Here is a 19,933-nt window from a genome sequence, read left to right on the forward strand (position 1 = left end):
AAAAGGGGAAAGAAGGAACTGAAATCGAGAATGGAAGAGAGGGGGGTCCCTAATTCGAAATCTACTTTGATACCATGTTAATAGATTAGAATTGGGCTGAATGCTTGGATGATTAATTCATCCCAAGCACCTCCTTATTTATAAGAATAATAAAATAGTAAAATATGTACATAAGCAATGTGGGACTAAACCACATATACAAAAACAATAAAATAACAAAGGGAAAAAGTCCAGAATACCCCCACGGTATTCTGGCCCATATATCTAACAATATCTTTTGTTTTGGGTTACTGTGTGAGATTGTCTATGTAACTCAAACTTCACTTAATATATATAACTGCATTATCACTAGTCTTCTTTATTGCTGCCTTTATTTCTAGTATTTAAATTGTTTCCGCTGCGTTTAAATTCTGTATATTGTAATAATTGTTGTAAATAGGGCACTGCACTTGCGATCCTGGTGGATTGGTTGGATACCAAAGACATCCAATCACACTTAGCCCTTATGAACCGAGCCAGGGTGTGACAATAAGGGGATAAGAGAGATAGTTAGCAGCCTTAAAAGGAAAATGAAGGAATAAAATAAAGGAAATGAATCGTGGGGGAAAGGGTCGTCTTCAACCTCACGATCTCTCAGCCATATAGAAAACCAGAAACCAGCGGTAAAAGGGGTCTTTGAATCATATGTTAGAACACTTCAATGGGGTCTCCAATCGAACCAGGATTTGGGGAGAGTCTGCCAACTCTTAACTCTATTCCAATCAGCAACCTAAGGGTTGATGAGAAATATTGGACATGGAACTTGGCAGAAGTTTGGGAACCAGTCTCGGTTGCAGGTATGTTTCTCACAACAGGAAAGGAATGGAGGGGTGTCCTAAGGTTTAAGACGCCCAAGGAAGGGAATCCTTTGCCCAATACCTCAGGTAGAATGGGCAGATATCCAGGGAGATCTAACGGCTTCTTCCCACCCCAACAATTAAAGTAAGCAATATGGGAAAAATAGAACAACAGACATAAAAAGAAGAAAATAAAGAATACCCAAAGGACACCACAGTAACTCAAAACCAATTCTTCCTCAATCAACGGGCGATCATGCTCCAATGCATTACATATATATATAAAAGGACTCCTAAAAATTAAAAACTCTTAACTAAGAAACTAAGAATAAACCAAACACAAATGCTGGCCTGCCCAAAGAAGGATTCTCAGTTTCTCTAGAGAATGGATTTGGGTTGACATGACCTATGGAGGAACTTCTGTGTGTGATTCAGTGGGAAAGATGGCTTTCTGTGCTGCTATTAGTCACATTTGGATGGAGAGGAATATTAGAAAATGGACCTCCAAATCACGTACCTTTCAGCAGATATGGGATTCCATTTCCTTTGAAATCTCCTCAAAGCTGCTATCTGCCCCTCCCTCTTTTTGTAAGGACACCCCTAGGAACAGGCTTATTGTTGTCTCCTGGGGTCTCTCTAATGTTTCTCTTCTAGCTCCTCTTAGCTAATGCTCTCCTAGCCTTGGGCTCTTGTATTCCCTCTTTGGGGGCCTTTCCTTTTTTTCTTTAGTAATTATATTCTTTATTCACCCAAAAAAAAAAAAAGAATAAATCAAACTGGGAAACCAAATATCCTACATAGCTAAACTTCCAAAAATAAGAAGATTACAAATCATTCTAATAAAGAAAATAGATATCTAATTATCCTACTAGACCCAAATTTCAATTCAGGACAGGTACTCGGTAGGGGCTCTCAAACAGGCTCGGCCAGTCCAAGGAAGTGCTCCTACATCACCCCAACATTGAGGGAGAGGAAAAACATCTAAGAAAGCTTTGCATCGTCTACGAACAATGCGTGCCAAAATAGAAGCGCAACAACAAGACATGGTTCACAATTAAGTAAGCGACTTTCTCCTTCATGACATCACAAAGGGCATATTGATTGTAGAATTTCACATTGCATACTTCAGAAGGCGAAACATTTTGACTAAGTAAAGAGTAGGCCGCTGAAGGGAATGGCTCCCTTCACCAAATGAAACAAGCGATTAAAATAAATACAAGCCCAAGTCAAAAGTTGGAGTGGTATACGTGGAGAAAAACAATAGCTTTCTCATCAATGCTTTAAAATCTATACTCAAACCCTTTTCATTCTCCTCATCAAGTGAAGGAGCCCTAACCAAAGCAATGAATCTAACTCATTCAACACCTACAGAATTCATATCCCAGCTGATGAACAAACACACACACACGAAAAGGGCCCCATCAACAAAAATCAGGATGACAATTACTGTGTAATATCACTTTGAATGTAAAGTGGAGGAGTAGGTCACCCGCCTTTTTGTTCTTTAACCGAGAGCACCAAGAAGTAAGCAATGCATCTATGGCTGGATTCATGATAACTTATTTTAAGAGGGAAAAAGCAGCAAGAAAAAAAAAGCAATACATGCAGTGCTAGATTCATGATAACTTTTAAATATAGTTGCTGAAACCTAATAAAACAAATACGGTATGACAATGGAAGTACATACAGATTGTTGCTCTTCCTGACAAGTCAATGGCCTGCTTGGACGATAGGTATTGTTTTGGTGCTTGGCCCACAGCCAAAAGCGCTGGTACTGCACTGGAATGCCAATCTCTTTAGCAACCAGTTCCTGTGAACCACTTCAATAGTTAGATAAACAGAACTCAAAGGAAAAATAAGAACTTGATTATTTCAAGTTCTCTGCATGTATGAAACAGACCCCAGTACCACACATCACAAAGGTTCTCTACGGTCGGATTTCTATTTCAATTTCAGATTAATTAGTTTACTAAAATAAGTCAACAAATAATTTTTTTGTCACGAAATTGAAATTGTGTGGTTGCATCAATTGAAAATAAATAAAAAATAAGAATTCAACCAAAAAGAGCCATGATAAAATGAACATTTTTTAATAAACCGAGTAAGTAAACAAAAAATAAGGGGAAACAAAAAAGGCAGAGGATCAACATCATGGGGGACTTGATAATAGGCAACGTAAGAGCAATCTGAAGGAAAGATAAAGAAACTATGCTATATTTAATGCGTATAATATTGCATTTTGCAATGCAAGATAACATATTTTCTCATCCACACCCTCTTACCCATGACGAAAGAAAAACTACAGATATTACATTGGCACTTTGCTTCTTTTTCCATTCTCTCTCTCAAATAATAGAGCTGCGTTTTTCTGGCAGCTCTACTGTGACTCAGCTGGCAAACTTGTGTTTGGTGCAGTTATCTCTCATGTTTGGATGGAAAGAAATCTTAGGAGATGGACCTCCAATTCTCGTTCCTTTGACAAGATTTGGAAAGCCATCTTCTTCGATGTTAGTACCAAGCTTTCCCTGGCCCCTGCTCCGTTGTGTTCTCTCTTGGATTCCCCCAGGAATCGGCACATTGTTTCTTTTTGGAATCTTGATGTTTCTTTATAGGCCCCTCGCCCGCCCATTTAGGGCTTGTAGGGCAGGTGTCTTTGTATAGTTCTCCCCCCTCTCTCTCTCTTTCTCTCTCTCTCTCTCTCACTCTGTGTATTCTCCCCTTCCCCCTTTCTGGTTCTCTCGATTTGGTAATATATTTTTATTCACCAAAAAATATATATATATATATATATATGCCAACTAGGCACGTCAACAACCACTCTATGTGGCAATAGAAAATAAGCCCCCCGAAATTATTTCAACAAGAACCAACTCAACTCAACAAATCCTTGTCCCTTGAGGCTAAACTTAATGAGATGCAATGCAAACACTTACTGTATACCTTGAAAAGGATAAAAGGAATTTTTTTTTGAATACGGAAGCTCCTGACTTTATCATGATCCACAAGATCAAAATAAATATCCCTCCCATTCTGCTCATTGAGGTCTTCATTTTGTGCAACCTAATAGTATGAAACAACTACTTAGTAAAAGAAGTTAGGTCGAAACAACTACATAGTAAGAAAAGCAAGTGTTTCACCACTTTTACCACCTCTGGGTAGACAATCAATGATTCAAAAAGCCATGTTACATACATTTACCTTTATGATTGTATAAAGTTGACTCTCTGCCTTTTCCGTTTTCTTGTGCTCCCTTTTTTCCTGTTCTTTCTTCCACGACAAGTATAAGGTGATCAGCTATGTTCTTCTCATCCACGTTACAAATTATTTTCTCCTTGTCACTTTCACGTATATAGACAAGCATGTAGGCATTGGTGTATTTCATGAAGTCAAATGGAGTGTTGCTGAAGCCAAGATTTGGCTATGGTAATTGTTCGGAGAAAAGGTGAAAAGAATGAGCACATGTTAAAATGAAATGTCAACAGAAGGATCCTTAGAGAAAGTGCACTAATAAGCATATAAGTTGCAAGAATATTACCAATTCCTCACCACCATACTGCTCTGCGAAGGCCCTCTTCATATCTTCTTTTGTTACCCACTCATCATAAAACTTGAACCTGAATATAACAACTTAAATGTTACTATTGAGAATTAATGATTGATTGATGTACTCACAACACTGTTGGACCATACAAAATAGCTCAACAAAAATCCTGAACAGTTCATTTCGCAAACTATAATATGGAATCATTAGGCAGTCGCGCATTAAGATCTCACAAAAACATTAATCAGACTGCACAAGCCAATGCTTCTACCCACTCAGAAACCCCATCTGAGCAGTGGAAAGGCGAAAAGCCAAAATCAAGAAAAACCACCAATAAGACACTGTAATTTGTTGGGCAACTGGGACAAATTTGGAGGTGTCTTGTCATTGTTGGCAACATCTTCGGTATTGTGGCAGTGTTCCCAAGTGTCTGGGAAGGACAGACGTGCATATCTGTGTGGAAATGCGTAAATGAGGTGACATGTGATGGAACAAGTGATGTGATGGCATGTGGTGACACAATTAAAAAAAAATGGGGTGCTAGTGTGCATAGTGGCTGTATGGCTACGTTAAGAAAAACATGGCATGGCAAGGGGTGCCACATGGCAGCCACAGTAGCTGCCTTCATGGGGTTCATATGATTACATGGGTTTGAGATGGCCGAGCATGGCACAACTAGCACGGACATCTGGTCACACATGGCAAGGCTACGGCCCAAGGTCATGTAGCATGGCAGTAGGGATGCGGTGGAGTCACCCTCTGTCACACCCCAAACCACCCCCTAGGCGGGTCAGGCGGGTAACCCAAATGTCAAACCACATCCGCCAAAACTACAGGATCTGGAAGCAAACACCACATTTACAATATAAAATTGCAAACAGAGTGCAACGGAAGCTAAAGCGTTATATTTACATAAAAGAGCTACTAAAGTACATTGTTCGACAGTAGCTCACAACCCATAGTGCTGCCATAACTACATTGTTTAACAGAAGATCACCTCACACAAGCTCATAACAACTACATACATGGCCCTTTCCGTAGCCCAGCAACATAAAACAAAACACGTGAAAGCTGCATCTGTAACCTATACAAAAGAAAAGTGCCATATGGCTATCTACAAAAAGAATGTTCTATGAACATCAAAAAGAAAGGACAGCCGTCATCAGATAAGCTCCTCCAACTTAATCCTGTGCACCCGCATCAGAGGGATCACCTCCGTAGGGGTCCACACAAGAATGTTCACGATCACCATCACCATATTGTCCGTAAGGATCCGCCCACTCAGGGTAATGTCCACCTGCAAAATCATCTAAAAGAAACAATCCACGAGAGACGGGCTCCACCGAGCCCAGCAAATGAATATAAGATCATGCAAGCAGGTGCAACCAACACAATCATCAATTTACATGTTGGATTCAATTTTATTACTCTTATCCCCCTAACATCACAATTACGTCACTAGGTGTATGCTACTTGCAATGACTCGGGCGACAACCTCCGTCACTTCTCCTCCGTCTTCGATTGCCATCTCAATCACTGCGAGTGGAACCCGCGCTGGGTAGTGAGCACCAACTCCTCCCTTGGCAAACCCCTAGTTAACCATAGCAAACTGACCTGGCTTCTGCTATCCTCGGCATTCAGGATGCCATGATCACCCAACACCTGAACCCCTGTTGGGAAGGGCTGTAGCATAAGGGTATGTTCACCAAGCCCAATGATTTACATGATAAGTATGAGTTGAGTGGTGTCAACCGTATCCCATTCTACGGGCTACCACAAACCTCATTTCCAGGATGAAATGCACAGTGCTCCCGCAGCCCATACTACGGCTCACCATGCCTTTCATTTCCAAGCCATCTATTATGGCATCTAAACTAACAATTCACATAGCATGCATTTGATTCATCAATTATTTACCCAACATGTTCACAACCACATTCCATAGCTACATCAGTAAATTCCAATATTCGAAAGCAATTTAAATAATAATATAGAACAGATAAAAGTAATAAAGGTAACTTTGTTATCTTCGATATGTTCATAAGGCCACACCTACAAAAATGATCTGATATCCACTCACCTTGACTGCAATCTGCCGGATCTGAAGACTACTGGTCAGCAAGAGCACACGAGTATGCGTCGCCGGGCGGACACTCAAAGCCTACTTAAATAAATTAAAGATGATTCGTTAATATTCATTAAAGTACCCCAGGAGGCTAGGGAAACCTTGGTCTAGCTCCCAGACCAAGCAAGACTCAAAACTGCCATGACAACAGCAGTGGTCGATTGGCATTGGTCCATCCGATGGACCAGTGGCAATGGACCAGTAGGCTGCAGTGGCCCAAACTCATAGGGGTTTTGAAGCTTTTTGGCCAAAAAAAGTTCCTAGACACTGTTTTGGGTATATGCAGGGGTTAGGATTAGGTTAAATAACCATGAGCTGCACTGGTTGATTGGACTGGTCTATCCAATGGACCAGTGGCAATCAACCCGTAGCTCCAAGTGTAGGAATAGGGCTGAAATGGGATGGTTTGCACCAGGGGTATACCCAGGGGATCTAAGGAAAGTGTTTCAAGCCTAGGGGTAGGCCAAAGTCAATACTATCCTAGGTTTCCATCAATGGTTGATTGGTACTGGTCCATCCAATGGACCAGTAGCAATGGACCAGTAGGGGTTTCAGTCATAAAATCAAAAAAGTTCCATACTAGGGGCTTCAGTTGTTGCTGCATTGGCTACAGCAATGGTTTGGGTCATGCCATCATGCTTGGTATGAGTTTAGTCGCCCAAAACCCTTCCCGGGAATGTCAAATCGGCTTCAACGGGGGTTCAAAGCCATGTTTTGGTGAGGGGTTCCATGTAGGACACCATACAGGGCATTACAGACCTATGGGCAAGCTGGGGATTACACAGGTTTCAGTTTTCTACAGTGGCCGATCCACTGTGGTCGATCCAATCAACCACTGCCATCGACCAGTGCACAAGCAAGTACGAAAATCTCAGCTGTTCAGGCTGGTTTGGCTTAGAGCTCAGGGTTGGGTGCATGCATGGACAATCAGGGACTGCAGTAAGGTTTCCATATATGCTATCTAACATATACCTAGCAATAGATCCAACATGCATGGGGTTCTTGGGGGTTTGGGTTCCTAATCCAACATGCATAGCTATTTTAGCAAGAAATAGCAGAAATTTATCTAAGGAGATGCATAACAGTGCTATGGTGGTTCTGGTTTAGGTATTAAAGCCTTGCATCATTATGTCATGGCGCTATTAAGTCCCATATCCATAATGCACTCTTAAAAACCAGCCATAGCCGTGAAAATCAGTTAATTAAAGCTGTTTTTCAGTAATTACAGCCTATATTTATTCTGTCACAGGTATTATGTACTAGGATAGACATAACAGATTTAGGCATACTTGCAAGGTTCTAGGTAGAAATCAAACTAGTAGAACATGTTTAACTTTGTTGACACATAAAACATGGTTGTGCAGCCATTAACAGAGACAAATACCCAAGGTTACAGCCATGGAAATGAAGTATACTGCAGAGGACAGCTGGGTTTGGGGCCTACCTTAATGGGTCCAAGCTCTAGCTCTCCTTCTCTTCTTCTTCTCTTCTCTTTCTCCTTCTCCTTCTCTTCCTCTCCTTCAACGAAATAACCAAGGGCATTTTCTGAGCTAAGGCTGGTCTTTTATAGACCCAGCCACTAGGTCTTGTTTGGCAGTGTGTTTTAGAAAGAAACACATTCTAAGATATGGGACCCACATGGTCACATTGTGTGGGCAATAATTCCACGAGTCATTTCCAGCACGGGGAGGTGATCCGGGGTGCGAGACAGTGGGCCCCACACATCTGAGATGGATTTTAAGCAGTTTAACAGTACTGGTCGATCCACTGGTTGATCCAACAGACCAGTAGGGATGGACCAGTAGGTAAATCCCTGTTGTTCTTGCACCTGAGCCCCACCAAGGTCTGTGCCATGCCAAGGGCATTGTCCTTGCACCATTTGTGGTCATTAAACCCTATTTAATTATTTTAAATAAATTTATTCTTATTGTGATTAGACAGAGGCTGTACCTTAGGTCGTCCATCAATTTGTGTATGGAACAGCAACACAAGTCTGGTAGCTGCCTCCGGATGGGTAGATATGACATCATCGGGTATTCCCCATCAAAAATGATTACCGGGTCGGTGCACCACGGGTTGCTAGCGGGTAGGACCCAGGATCCATCGGGTTTCGGACCTACATTCGGAGTTCGGGTTAGGGTCCGGGCACAGATGTAACACCCTTGGTCAAGTGAGTGAGTCATCATAGGCAGCAACCAAGCTACATAGGCTGCAAGTCTTATTTAGAAGCTCAGCCCTCAAGGCAGCAGGGGTCGCATGTCGAGAATAGGGGCGTTCCAGGTCGCGGCATGGCAGCCTTGCAGCCGCATGCACGTGAGGGTATCATGCAGCTGGCTCACTTGTTTTCAAAAATTACTCTGAGTGAGTGAGCAAAATGTTTGCTCTCGGGTGGTTTTTGTAACCCCAGTCGATGCAATTTAAATTTACACTTCCAGAATCTTGACAGCCATTAGATCTGGATATATAATTCATCGGCTCATATCAAGGCACAACATTAAAATGGCTTATATTCTTGCGCGTAACACCATATTGATCAGAAGTATAGCCTGTGGTAGTCCGCAAAGCACAAAATCATCTTCCAATGGCTAATGCGCACATGCTTTATTGGTACATTTATGATTCCTTTTAAAGGAATCTGGATCGTTGCCCATGGTTCTAATCTCGTGACTATGAGGCATGCTCACTAGTAGACCTATGGTGGTCCTAAGTTAAGGTGTATTAACAACATTTGGTACACCTTCTAATGGCCACCATCTGACACCCATTTTGGAGCCTTGATCCAACAGCCACAGTTGCAGCTGATCGGGTGTGATGTCTCCTATTGTCACGAGCTCTAATTAAAAGGTTCAAATTGGCCCCCCGGGAAGATACCATTTCGTGGATTCAACTTCAAATGCCCATATCTCCCACATTTTAACTCAAAATTAAACAACCCCCCCCCCATGTTTCCCATTTGCTCAGAAATTGTGGGAGAACGTGGGAGCATTTTGTACTCGAAAACTGGGATTTCATGGTTTTTTCCTTATTGGGAGATTGGTTGATGCGGAGCAGGGTAGGCTTAGCATACCAGGATCTATCTGGATGAGAATACTAAATTGATAGGACTTTTATGGGGTAAGTTATAAGTTAATAGATAAAGGGATTATGGGCTTCAGGATCTGGTTCAGATCTTGGGAACTATAGGAAATATAAGGGATGGAAGATGGAGAATCAGATCTGATATAGAGATGATGCTGGTGGTGGTGAAGATGAAGATGGATGATGATGGAGATGGATAGATAGATGTAGAACTGGAGTCCCACCAGTCTACCGGCCGTAGGAGTCAACGTGAGCCTGCCGAAGGAGCCCGACCTTTGCAAATGCTGAGTCCCACACCTACTTGTAGTTGTATCTCACAAGGGTTTCTCGAGAGAGGATATTTTACAACGTTCTAGATGCTGTAACAGCAACCCACGAATTTCATTACTTAGGAGGGGCTGGGGTCGGGGCAGAAGAAGAGGCTGTTGTAGCATATTGGTTATATAAAAAGTACTAAAAACACTCTTAGAACTCTAAACAAGAATAGGAGTTCCAATACATTGATCCTATATTCCTATATCCCATACAAAGAAAACAAAACCCAATTGGAATCACAAATATTAAAATAATGAAAGACAACCAGGTAGCTTTCGAAGGCTATGGTTTTTGGAAATGACGCTGCTCCCTTCTGGTCTTCTTGAGTGTTGGCCATCCTGGCTGGCCTGAATCTCGTTCTCCTTCCTCGCTCCGTCTCTAAGGGTATGCCATCATCCCCTAGAAGTCTAGAACCTCTCCTCTACCTTTTCTCAGAGCTCCCTTTTTGCTACAGCCTCTGCAAACCACTCTAATGGCCTCCCTCTTCACTTTGTTGCCCCTTCTTCTGTTGGCTCATCCAAGGTGGCTCTCTGCCCACGTGATTTCCTTGAAGCAGAAGCCAAACTGTGGGAGAACTGCCTCGTCGGACACTTTCTAGGCAACCGGCCACCCTTTCGTATTGTCAAGCTTTTCCTCTCCAAGCAATAGCGTGCCCAAGGTAGTTTGGATATTTATCTTCTGGACAATGGTTTTTTCATCTTCAAATTCTCGACTAGGCTCGATAAGGTTCGTGCCCTTGTGGGTGGTCCTTGGCTGGTTGGGAAGAAGCCTATTTTCTTGAGACAGTGGCACCGTCATCTGCAACTCCAGCAACTTGACCTCTCCACTATTCCTCTCTAGGTTTCCCTTCTTGGGCTGCCCCTCCACTACTGGTGTACTGAGGGCCTTAGTACTGTCAGCTCAGTCCTGGGAACCCCCCTTTTCTATGATGTGAGAACCATGAAGAAGGATAGGTTGGCATTCGCGAGGATTTGTATAAACGTTTTTGCGGAAGACCCTCTACCAGCCTTCATCACGGTGAAAGAGGAGGAAGATTTCTCCTTCGACCAAGAGGTGCACTTATTGGAAGCAGCCTCACTGCTTAACATGCAAATCTTTTGGACATGAATCCAGCCTCTGCACTCCTAAAGTCCTTTCGAATGCTGCTCTAAATCTCCAAGATGGTGTAGATTTGGATGTAAGCCATGAAGCTCTGCCGCCTGTGCAACGCCAGATTGACGGTCGTTCTCTCTCTAGAGGCAGGCTAAGAACCAGAATCCGTCCCCGAAAAGATGCGTAGCCTTCTGCTACTCCAAAGGTAAGGGTGTCAATTTGGGACCAAAACCGAGAACCGTCCCGCTAAAACCCAGTATTGGACCGTCCCATTAATAAACGGGATGGTACTAGGATCTGATTTTGGAACCGAATAATAAATGGGACGGGATGGTTTTGGGACAAGATTCCCAACAGGACCAGTACCGAAATATCGGTTAGGTATCGGATGGGACCAAAACTATCAATACCCTTTCAAAAGGCATATTTCATGTTCTTTCGTTCAAGTTTTATGGCTGGAGTTTGATGTATTTGGGTGGCATTTTCTCTTATAAAGGTTTCAGCTGATAGACCTTCAGTTTCTATTTCTATAAATTTATTTTGTGATAGCACTAAAATTGTATATGAACTTGTTTATTTCATCCTAATTAATTCTTATTGGTCATTTTAAGAAGCTTATGTGCGAACTGAAGAAGTAAAACCATGAACATCAATTCATCATGGTTTCCTATTCTAAATTACTTTCAAACGTAAGGAATGCCATAGATCTCATAATAGTGAAAAGATCCACAACACTACTAATTAAACCATCTCATTAGAAACCATTAAAGTTCTTCTCCCTTTTCCTACCAGGTTTAGAACCATTTAGGAACCGGTACCGTTCCATCCCATTGATAATCTGGACCGGGACCTAGGTTTGGTCCTATTAACTAAATGGGACGGTACTGAGACTGGCACCTTTGGCACCAGAACCGGTACAGACCCATCCTGAATACCGAGAACCGTCCCAAGTGACACCCTTATCCAAAGGACTTGATGCTATCACAGCAGTAGCTTTCCCTTGAAGGTCAGAACAGGTTCAGTCTTCTGGCTTCTGCAAAGGACTCTGACCTCAGCCCTTGCCCCGAAAAGCTCTAATTTGAGGTTATTTCTCGTAGTTGGTCTCGGATGTCTAAGAACCCTCTGAGAAACCCTTCCATTCTTAGCTCTCCTAGGGATGCCTCTGATGCCTCTGCAACGATGCCGCTGACTTCTCAACAAAACTCCGTCTTGGCTCCTTGTGCCAATGCATCGTCTCTTTTTATATTTTTTCGTCTGCAAGAGGTAAAAAGGCTCTAAGCCTTGAGTCTGCTTTTGTTGTCCCCTCTCCAGTGGGCCCCCAATCCTCTCTCCCTATTTGCTCCACATGTGGTTCCCACATGCGAGCATAGTTCAAGTGTTTTTTACCCTTCTGTTCCTGGGTTTGTTTCTTATATAACCAGTTCCTCCCTTATCCTGCCTCCGGGTTCTCAGGTCAGGAATCCAGGTAGTCCACATTTTAAATCCTCTACTTCTATTATCTCGATATTACCATCTTCTTCTACATCCGCTAACCCTACAATTTCTTCCCCCTTGATTTCTCACAGGATCCCTCCTCCTCCAACCAATCTTGCTCCCCCATATGACTGCTCTTACCGTCGACGTCACCGCAGTGCATCCCAGTCCCGATCAGTTATATATAGGCTCAATGGGCCTTTGTTGGCTCTTCTTCCACTTCCCAAATGATCCAGGGACTGATTTGGAATACTAGGGGCCTGAACTCCCCCTCTAAGCATGCTGCTATTTGCTCTTGGCTTCGTTCTTCCCGTTCCAACTTTTGTTGCCTTCTAGAAGCCCACATCAAAGAGCCCAACTCCGCAAGAATTATAATTCCCTTGCTCCCGGCTGGTATTTCCTCTCCAATTACACTCACCATCCTAATGGTCGTATTTGGATCGTATGGGATCCCCGTAAAGTATCTATCTCTCTTTTATCCTCCTCCTCTCAGTTCCTTCACCTTAGTTTCTCGGACTGCTTAGGTCACCTCTCTTTCTTTTTCACTGTAATGTATGCTCACAATTGCCATTCTCACAGGCTTTCCTTATGGACAGATCTCGGTTCCAATGCTAACCAAATTGGGACCCTTCCTTGGGTTTGGATTGATATGACTTTGTTGGCTCCTCTATTTGTGATACGGTTGGAAAGATGGTTTCTTGTGCAACTCTCAACCATATTTGGATGGAACGCAATAACAGGAGATGGACCTACAACTCTTGGCCTTACCAGCAGATTTGGGATTCCATTTCTTTCGAAATTAAAACGAAGTTGTTGTCAACTCCTCCCTCTTTTTGTCCCGACACCCCAAGGAACAGACTCATTGTTGTCTCCTGGGGTCTCTCCTTTGTTTCCCTACAGGCTTCTGCCCCTGTTAGTTGAGGCTTTGGCTAGTTGATTTTTTTATTTGTTAATCCCCTTCGGGGGTTCTTGTATTTCTTCTCTCTATTTGGTACTGAATTTATTATTCACCTAAAAAAAAAAAAAAAAAACCCAATACATTCAACCCCACCCCAATAAATAGAAAACATAAACCAAGAAAATTAATTAACTCTTGGAATTCTAAGAAATACACTAAGAATACCAAAAGTCTTCTCTAGCAGCTGTTCCAAAATAATAAACCCAAGTGGCCAAAAAAAAAACATATAAAATAAACTCAGCAGGGCTAGGTCCTGACCAGCCTATCTGCAAGGTCTGGCTTGGCTTGGGTTGGTGCTGGTCTTGGACCAACATGTGGACCAGGTTCTATATGAGAACCACAAGATCCATTTCGTACTGTATCAATTCTCCCGTTCTTTAAAAAAACTCGACCACGAGTTTTGGTCAAGGGAGGAATCAGCTTGGTATGATGGAGATCAGACTTCAGCCCGTAACAATGCTCTTGTAGCTCTCTGAAGCTTGAAATATAGTCTTGCAAGTGTGGTTCACGTTCTTCAGTTGGGACGGAAAGACAAAGTGAGTATTTTCCACTTCTGGTTCAATTTCTGTTATGAACGGGGACAATCACGAAATCCTCAAAAACTGTCTAATAGTCCTCGAGTTCAACAGTGAAAGGAAAATCCGTAGGAATCTTCAACAAGTTGCTGCAATATTGCTGGTTATTCTTTTCCTTCAATCATCTACTATTGGTGCTATTGAAGATCTACACCAGTTGCTGGAATTCAGAAGATTATTCAGCCATATCGATATCAATTTGCAGGGTTTGGAACCCTGACTTCTCCAAAATTCAATCCATAGTTTGGTGAGTTACTGCTGCCAGTTTCAGCCCATCAAGCAGGCTGGTTTTCATCATCAGAGGTTGATAAATGATAAGTACTGCGGCAGAATATCCCTAACATCAGACCACAGATCTGATCAATATCAGATTTCCTCCATTGTTGACATTGCCAGACTTGGTCCCCAAGTCTCTACTGCTGCACCTTTCAGATCTCCACATCAAGCCATCAAAATTCAATTATTTTTGGAGCACAATTTCCTCCACTCATACCCTCCACTCAATCCAAACATTGAGCCAATCAGTTGGCTGATTTGTTCAACCTCACTTTTCTCCCAATTTGGTTCTTAAACCTTCCAATTCTGAAACCTTTGCACCATTGTTCATCAGACCATCAGAACCAGCCCATCTATGGAGGACTGATCCCCTATCCCTAGACCTTCCCTTCGATCCACACTTAAGCCCCATCAATTGCTTCATTATTCACATTCTGTTATATCTCTCTAAAATCTGGGATTTTTAGTCCCGAGAAGCCTGCAGTTAGGAGAGTTGGTTGCTGTCTGAGTTGTTTAACCTGGTTAATTACTTCTAATTCACCTTACATTATAGGGCTTGACTGGAGGGGAGTTGTTGCCCAAGGCAGTGTTGTGTCGCTGTCAAAAGCAGGAGTAGGGGCTCTTGGACTGTAGGAGCAGTCAAACTGTATTGAGTTGGAGTGTATTGGTAATATCCGAAGACCAATTGGGCATTATCTCGTGGATATATAGGCACACTGCTGCTGAACCACGTAACATTGTGAGTTGTGGTTGCTTGTGTGTTTGTATAGGAGTGAATTCTATTTCGCAGGATGGGCATGCAACCTCTGGTAGGCCTGACCTCTCTTGATTGAAAGCAGGGGTGCATGCAGGGCTTGTGACAGTGTTCACACTTCACAGTCCCTTAAGAAGAATCACTAGTGGGAAGAGACCCATCAGATATGGGAGCTGCAGTGGCAACAGTCTGTAGAGCAGATCGGTCAGTGGTGGGAGTATGCAACATAGCAGCCCTACAATTTTCTTCAGAATGGAAGGCATAGGACTGCTCCAATGTAGGAAAAGGAACTCTGCTCAGAACTTGGACTCGAATCTGGTCATATTCAACATTCAATCCAGCCAAAAAATCATAAACTCTGATTTTATCCACATGCTTCCAATAGGCAGCAATATCGGTTGCAGTGGTAGGCTGATAATCAGAGTAATGATCTAACTATTGCCATAAACTGCGGAAGGCAGCATAGTACTTAGAGATGGAGAGGTCCTTCTGGGTAGTGGCATGAACCTTTTTCTGGATTTCACACACTTGGGAATCATTCCCTAGCTGTCCATAATTTTATTTTGCAGCAGACCATATTTGAGAAGCAGTGTCCAAGAGGAAATAACCACTAGCAAGATCAGCTTCCGTAGAACCAAGTAAATAGGACATGACCAAGGAATCATTAGAGATCCATCGATCTTGGGCAGAACCAATCTCAATCGGCTTCTCAGAAGTGGCAGTAATGTGTCCCATAAGTCCCCAACCACCAATGTCAAGGTATGTAGACCTAGACCACATCAAATAATTGGATCCATCCAATTTTATAGTATTACCAGCCAAAGGAATATACTCACTACGACCTTGTCCATCAGAACCAGAATTTGCAGTAGAGATGTCAGAACCAGTCATGGTGACTGAAGAAATCGATGTAGATGGATGTGAAACAGATCTCACAAACCAGCCAGCAAAAATACACCAAACCAGAGTCGAGTTGTCCTCGTGTAGACCAGAATATCCTCAAAAAACCAGCCCAAACAATTGAGCCAATGAAGAGATCGATCCTGTCCAGGTTTTGACAAAACCCAAATCGCAAGAGGCTGCCAATTTGAAACAACAATCAAAAAAGATGCAGAAGGGGCCAATAGTCTAATCAAGTTCTCCTGAGATGATGGTGAGACACTTCTCCAAAAATCAGCAGCAACAGATGCCCAGAAACCCCAGATCGATATTGTTAGGGTTCTGAAAAAAACCCTAAAAATGGTTGATATCGATAGAGGGAAGAGGCTGTAAGATAGAAGCTTGTCCAAGAAATCCCTACTGGATCTTTTAAGAAGGGAGAACTGATCCTCACTGATAGAGAAGGAATCAGTCCTCAAATTGAAGACTTAAAAAATTGCAGGTAGGAGAGGCACAACTTCTATCGATCTTGTGAAGAATTTGGTCATTAATGAATGAGATATTGAGGGGTAGCAACTAGATCCATGGATCACTTCATTAGTGCTGCCCTGTAACAATGAAAGAAAAAGAGAAGAGAAAGAGATTGATGGCAAAAGAAAGAAGTGGGAGAAAAAAGAGAGGGATTTGAACTCAAACTCAAACCTGCTCTGATACCATGTTAACAGGAGAGAATTAGAGCTCAATGGTTGGATGTATTAATTAACATCCAAGCCTCTTTATTTATAATAGAAGAAGGGAGTGAAAAGTTACACAATTACCCCCACACCACCGACTCGGTTGGAGTGGGAAAAACCCAAAAATACCCCCACGGTTTACTTATTACATTATTCTAACACACAGCCATACTCTTAAATTTCAAAACAGTTCAATGATTAGAAACACCACAATTTCAAGGATAGTATACACACCATTGATCAGAGGTTGGCCTGATAAAAGCATAATAAGGTCCATCATACCCACAAATACAGTGAACCCAAACACTGCAAACAAACATGGATGAGTAAGGGGCAGGATGAAGGGAAAGAAGAACGTAATTCCTTAAAGTAAAGCCACATAACTTTTGTTGATAAAATCGAAGTATACGAACTAAATTCTACTTTTGAGTATAAAATACATAATACAGTAAAAAAAAAAGAAGAATATTATAGTTAGACTAGGTAAATTCAAAATTACCCACCAAACAACAATCAAGCAAGAAATTTGTTTACTGAGTAATTTCAACAACCCAATAACATCACTCAAACGATGATCAATATTTAAATGGTCGAATCCAGGCAGTGCAAATCCTGATATAACTGATACCTGTGAAGTGTATAAAGGTTACGAACACTCCGATTTGCTTTAGGAGACAAATATTTTCCATCATCCTGATCAAGGTCCAATTGATAGGATACTCACAACGATCATTTATCTACAACAATGAAAGCCAATAAATTCAACCATTTTCAAAAGAGAATATCAAGTAGGTAATGTGGGTGAAATTATTCTTCCAGCAAAAGAAATTCAATTACTATTACAATTGAGGGAAAAAAAACAATTCAGTTTATAGCGCAAAAAACATATATATATATATATATCTACACAATGGTTCAACTTGAATCACAGTTTTCTCAGTCAAACCCAAGTAGATGTCAAGTGAGGAGAAGGAACAAGGTGGCAGTGCCATGATAGGATCAGTCCCTACCCTAAAAGGAAGCAACATCCTCCTAATCTCCCCCCCCCCTTCCTCGGTGCCCCCCAAAAAAAAAACTCGAGTACAAAGCTTATATATATATATATACAATGGTTCAACCAAACAAATGACCAAAAGAAGCGACCCAGCTGCCTACGAAAAATATATATTTAAAAAGAGCCATTAACTGGTATATAAAACAACAATCTGAAATTTGACATGAATCATAGTTTTCTCAGTCAAACCCACGTAGATGTCAAGCGAGGAGAAGGAACAAGGTGGCAGTGCCATGATAGGATCAGTCCCTATCCTAAAAGGAAGCAACATCCTCCTAAAGTACTAAAAAGGGAAAACGGAAAACAGCATTAATCTGATGTAAATTTATATCAAGATTTATGTCGGGAAGCCTTTTCTAGTTTCTACTGATGCTATAATACACTGCCTTGCAAACTACAATCTGTATGCATAAGAATAGCAATGGTCCCATAAGTACCCCTGAAAAGTTGTGTCTAAACTAAAACAAAGCTTTATCACAACAACTACCTTATGCCACCGTTTTACGCTATCCAGAGACATCTTCTGCTAAATCACAGGTCATTGAAAGTTTTTGGAGCACCTTGAATCACACCTCTTACCTGCTCCACTGGTACTTAATAGTTTCTTTGAATTGCACTTCTTAACTCCTCAATACATTTGTCTTCACTGCATATCATCAAACCCTCTCTGATGTAGATTGAAGAAGGAAGAAGAGAAGAGAAGGGCCAGTGAGGCTCGCCCATCGAGCAGCCCAGTTTGGGCCCTTGTCGTTAAGCTCGGTCCACTTAATGGGCCACACTTCATGATGAGGGGTAAATTGGAATAACTCTAAAAGCCTCCCAGATAGGATCCCAAGTCAAAACGCTTCTCAGATAGGAACCCGAAAACCCTAGATTGACTGAAAAATCAAATTAAGTTCAACCAAGCCAACGGATACCCTTCAAACTTGGAACCCGAAGATTAGAAATCGATCAGATGGGTGATTAGGAAGTGTTTAGGAAAAACAAAATTCTGAAATCCCAAATTTGCTTTTTTGAGGTGATTTTTAATAGCAGTCCAATAACAAAATCCAAAAGACTCCAAACCCAGGTCGAGTTGCACCCTAGGGGAGGCCTTTCATGTCCCAAAGTCAACCAAGGATCAACTATATGCAGAAAACACAAGGAAAACTAAGCATCCGCAAGTTTGGTAAACCAGAGATTAAACACTGTTCAAGTTCACCTGTGGATTGGAGTATGTTGTTGAGAGAAAAGACAATTCAAATCTGTTGAATGAAGTTGTCGATCTCCAGTCAGTAGCAACAGTTATTGATCAGATTTCAGATAAGGACGCGCGGTAGAACAGAGGAAGAAGAAGGATTTAGGAACAATCGACCTCTCTCAGGTCTGGGTTTCTCACCCACTGTTTTTCACAGTTGTCTTGCAGCAGGCCAATCTCAAATTTTATTAATCAAATCGTAACTGGGAAAAGCGATACAATATTTATAGGGTTTAAAAGAAATCCAATTCCAACTATGATATTCAGACTGAGTGTTTACAAACTTGCTGAGAATTAAAAACTTCAACTAATAGCTAAACTCCTATTCAAGCTAGGAAACCTTGATGACTATTCCTAATTGAAAAATAAAACTAACTACTAACAAAATTAACTCAGCCCAGCCAGTTACTGTCTCCATCCCAGTCCAGCCGGCTTTTGCTTCCCTGCTGTCTTCTGCTGGCTTTCTTCTTCCAGCAATAGTATAGTCCATCAATTAGTCCTTTAAAGAAGTCCATGCGTGGGGGCCTATTTTCTAGCTTCTATTTCCCTTACTAGTAGTTACTAGTATATTTACGAAGAATATCTCAGGTAAATGAAATGAAACATTTACTTAAATGATATTTGGCATAAATAAGGTGGTTTAATCAGGTTCAAGTGAAATTATCAGATTTTGTCAGGTTTGATGGGCATAGGTGCATTTATATAAATGGTCAAGTCGAACCTTTGGAAATTACCAAAATATGGCCAAACATTCAAAACCAGGTACAGAATAGTATCACATAAGGACGCGTTTGGTTGAAGGTGTCAAAGGAGTCGGATTCTTACATTGGATCAGGTTCTTAAGAATCTGGTTCATGTGCATTTGGATTCTGATAAAAAACCTGTTTGGTTACCCTGGGTCTGTCAGGTAGAATCCAGTTGAAAAACTGTTTGATTGCCCTGGATCTGTTAGGTGGAATCCTTCTGAATCCATATGTGAGACTGTTTGGTTACCCTGAGTCTGTCA

General features: G+C 41.7%; 2 long non-coding RNA genes across 2 annotated transcripts; both read right to left on the reverse strand.

The window, feature by feature from the left end:
• Positions 1-2,418: 2,418 nt before the first annotated feature.
• LOC122669515 lies at positions 2,419-4,253 on the reverse strand. The gene is made up of 3 exons (XR_006334031.1): positions 4,035-4,253; positions 3,777-3,896; positions 2,419-2,646 (listed from the first exon to the last, which is right to left on the reverse strand). It is a non-coding gene; the product is annotated as an uncharacterized LOC122669515 (long non-coding RNA).
• Positions 4,254-4,374: 121 nt separating this feature from the next.
• On the reverse strand, positions 4,375-17,385 carry LOC122669516. Its single transcript, XR_006334032.1, has 3 exons — positions 17,265-17,385; positions 16,871-16,942; positions 4,375-4,450 (listed from the first exon to the last, which is right to left on the reverse strand). It is a non-coding gene; the product is annotated as an uncharacterized LOC122669516 (long non-coding RNA).
• Positions 17,386-19,933: the final 2,548 nt, after the last annotated feature.

Source organism: Telopea speciosissima, chromosome 7, assembly GCF_018873765.1.
Source record: "Telopea speciosissima isolate NSW1024214 ecotype Mountain lineage chromosome 7, Tspe_v1, whole genome shotgun sequence".
Taxonomy (NCBI): Eukaryota; Viridiplantae; Streptophyta; class Magnoliopsida; order Proteales; family Proteaceae; genus Telopea; species Telopea speciosissima.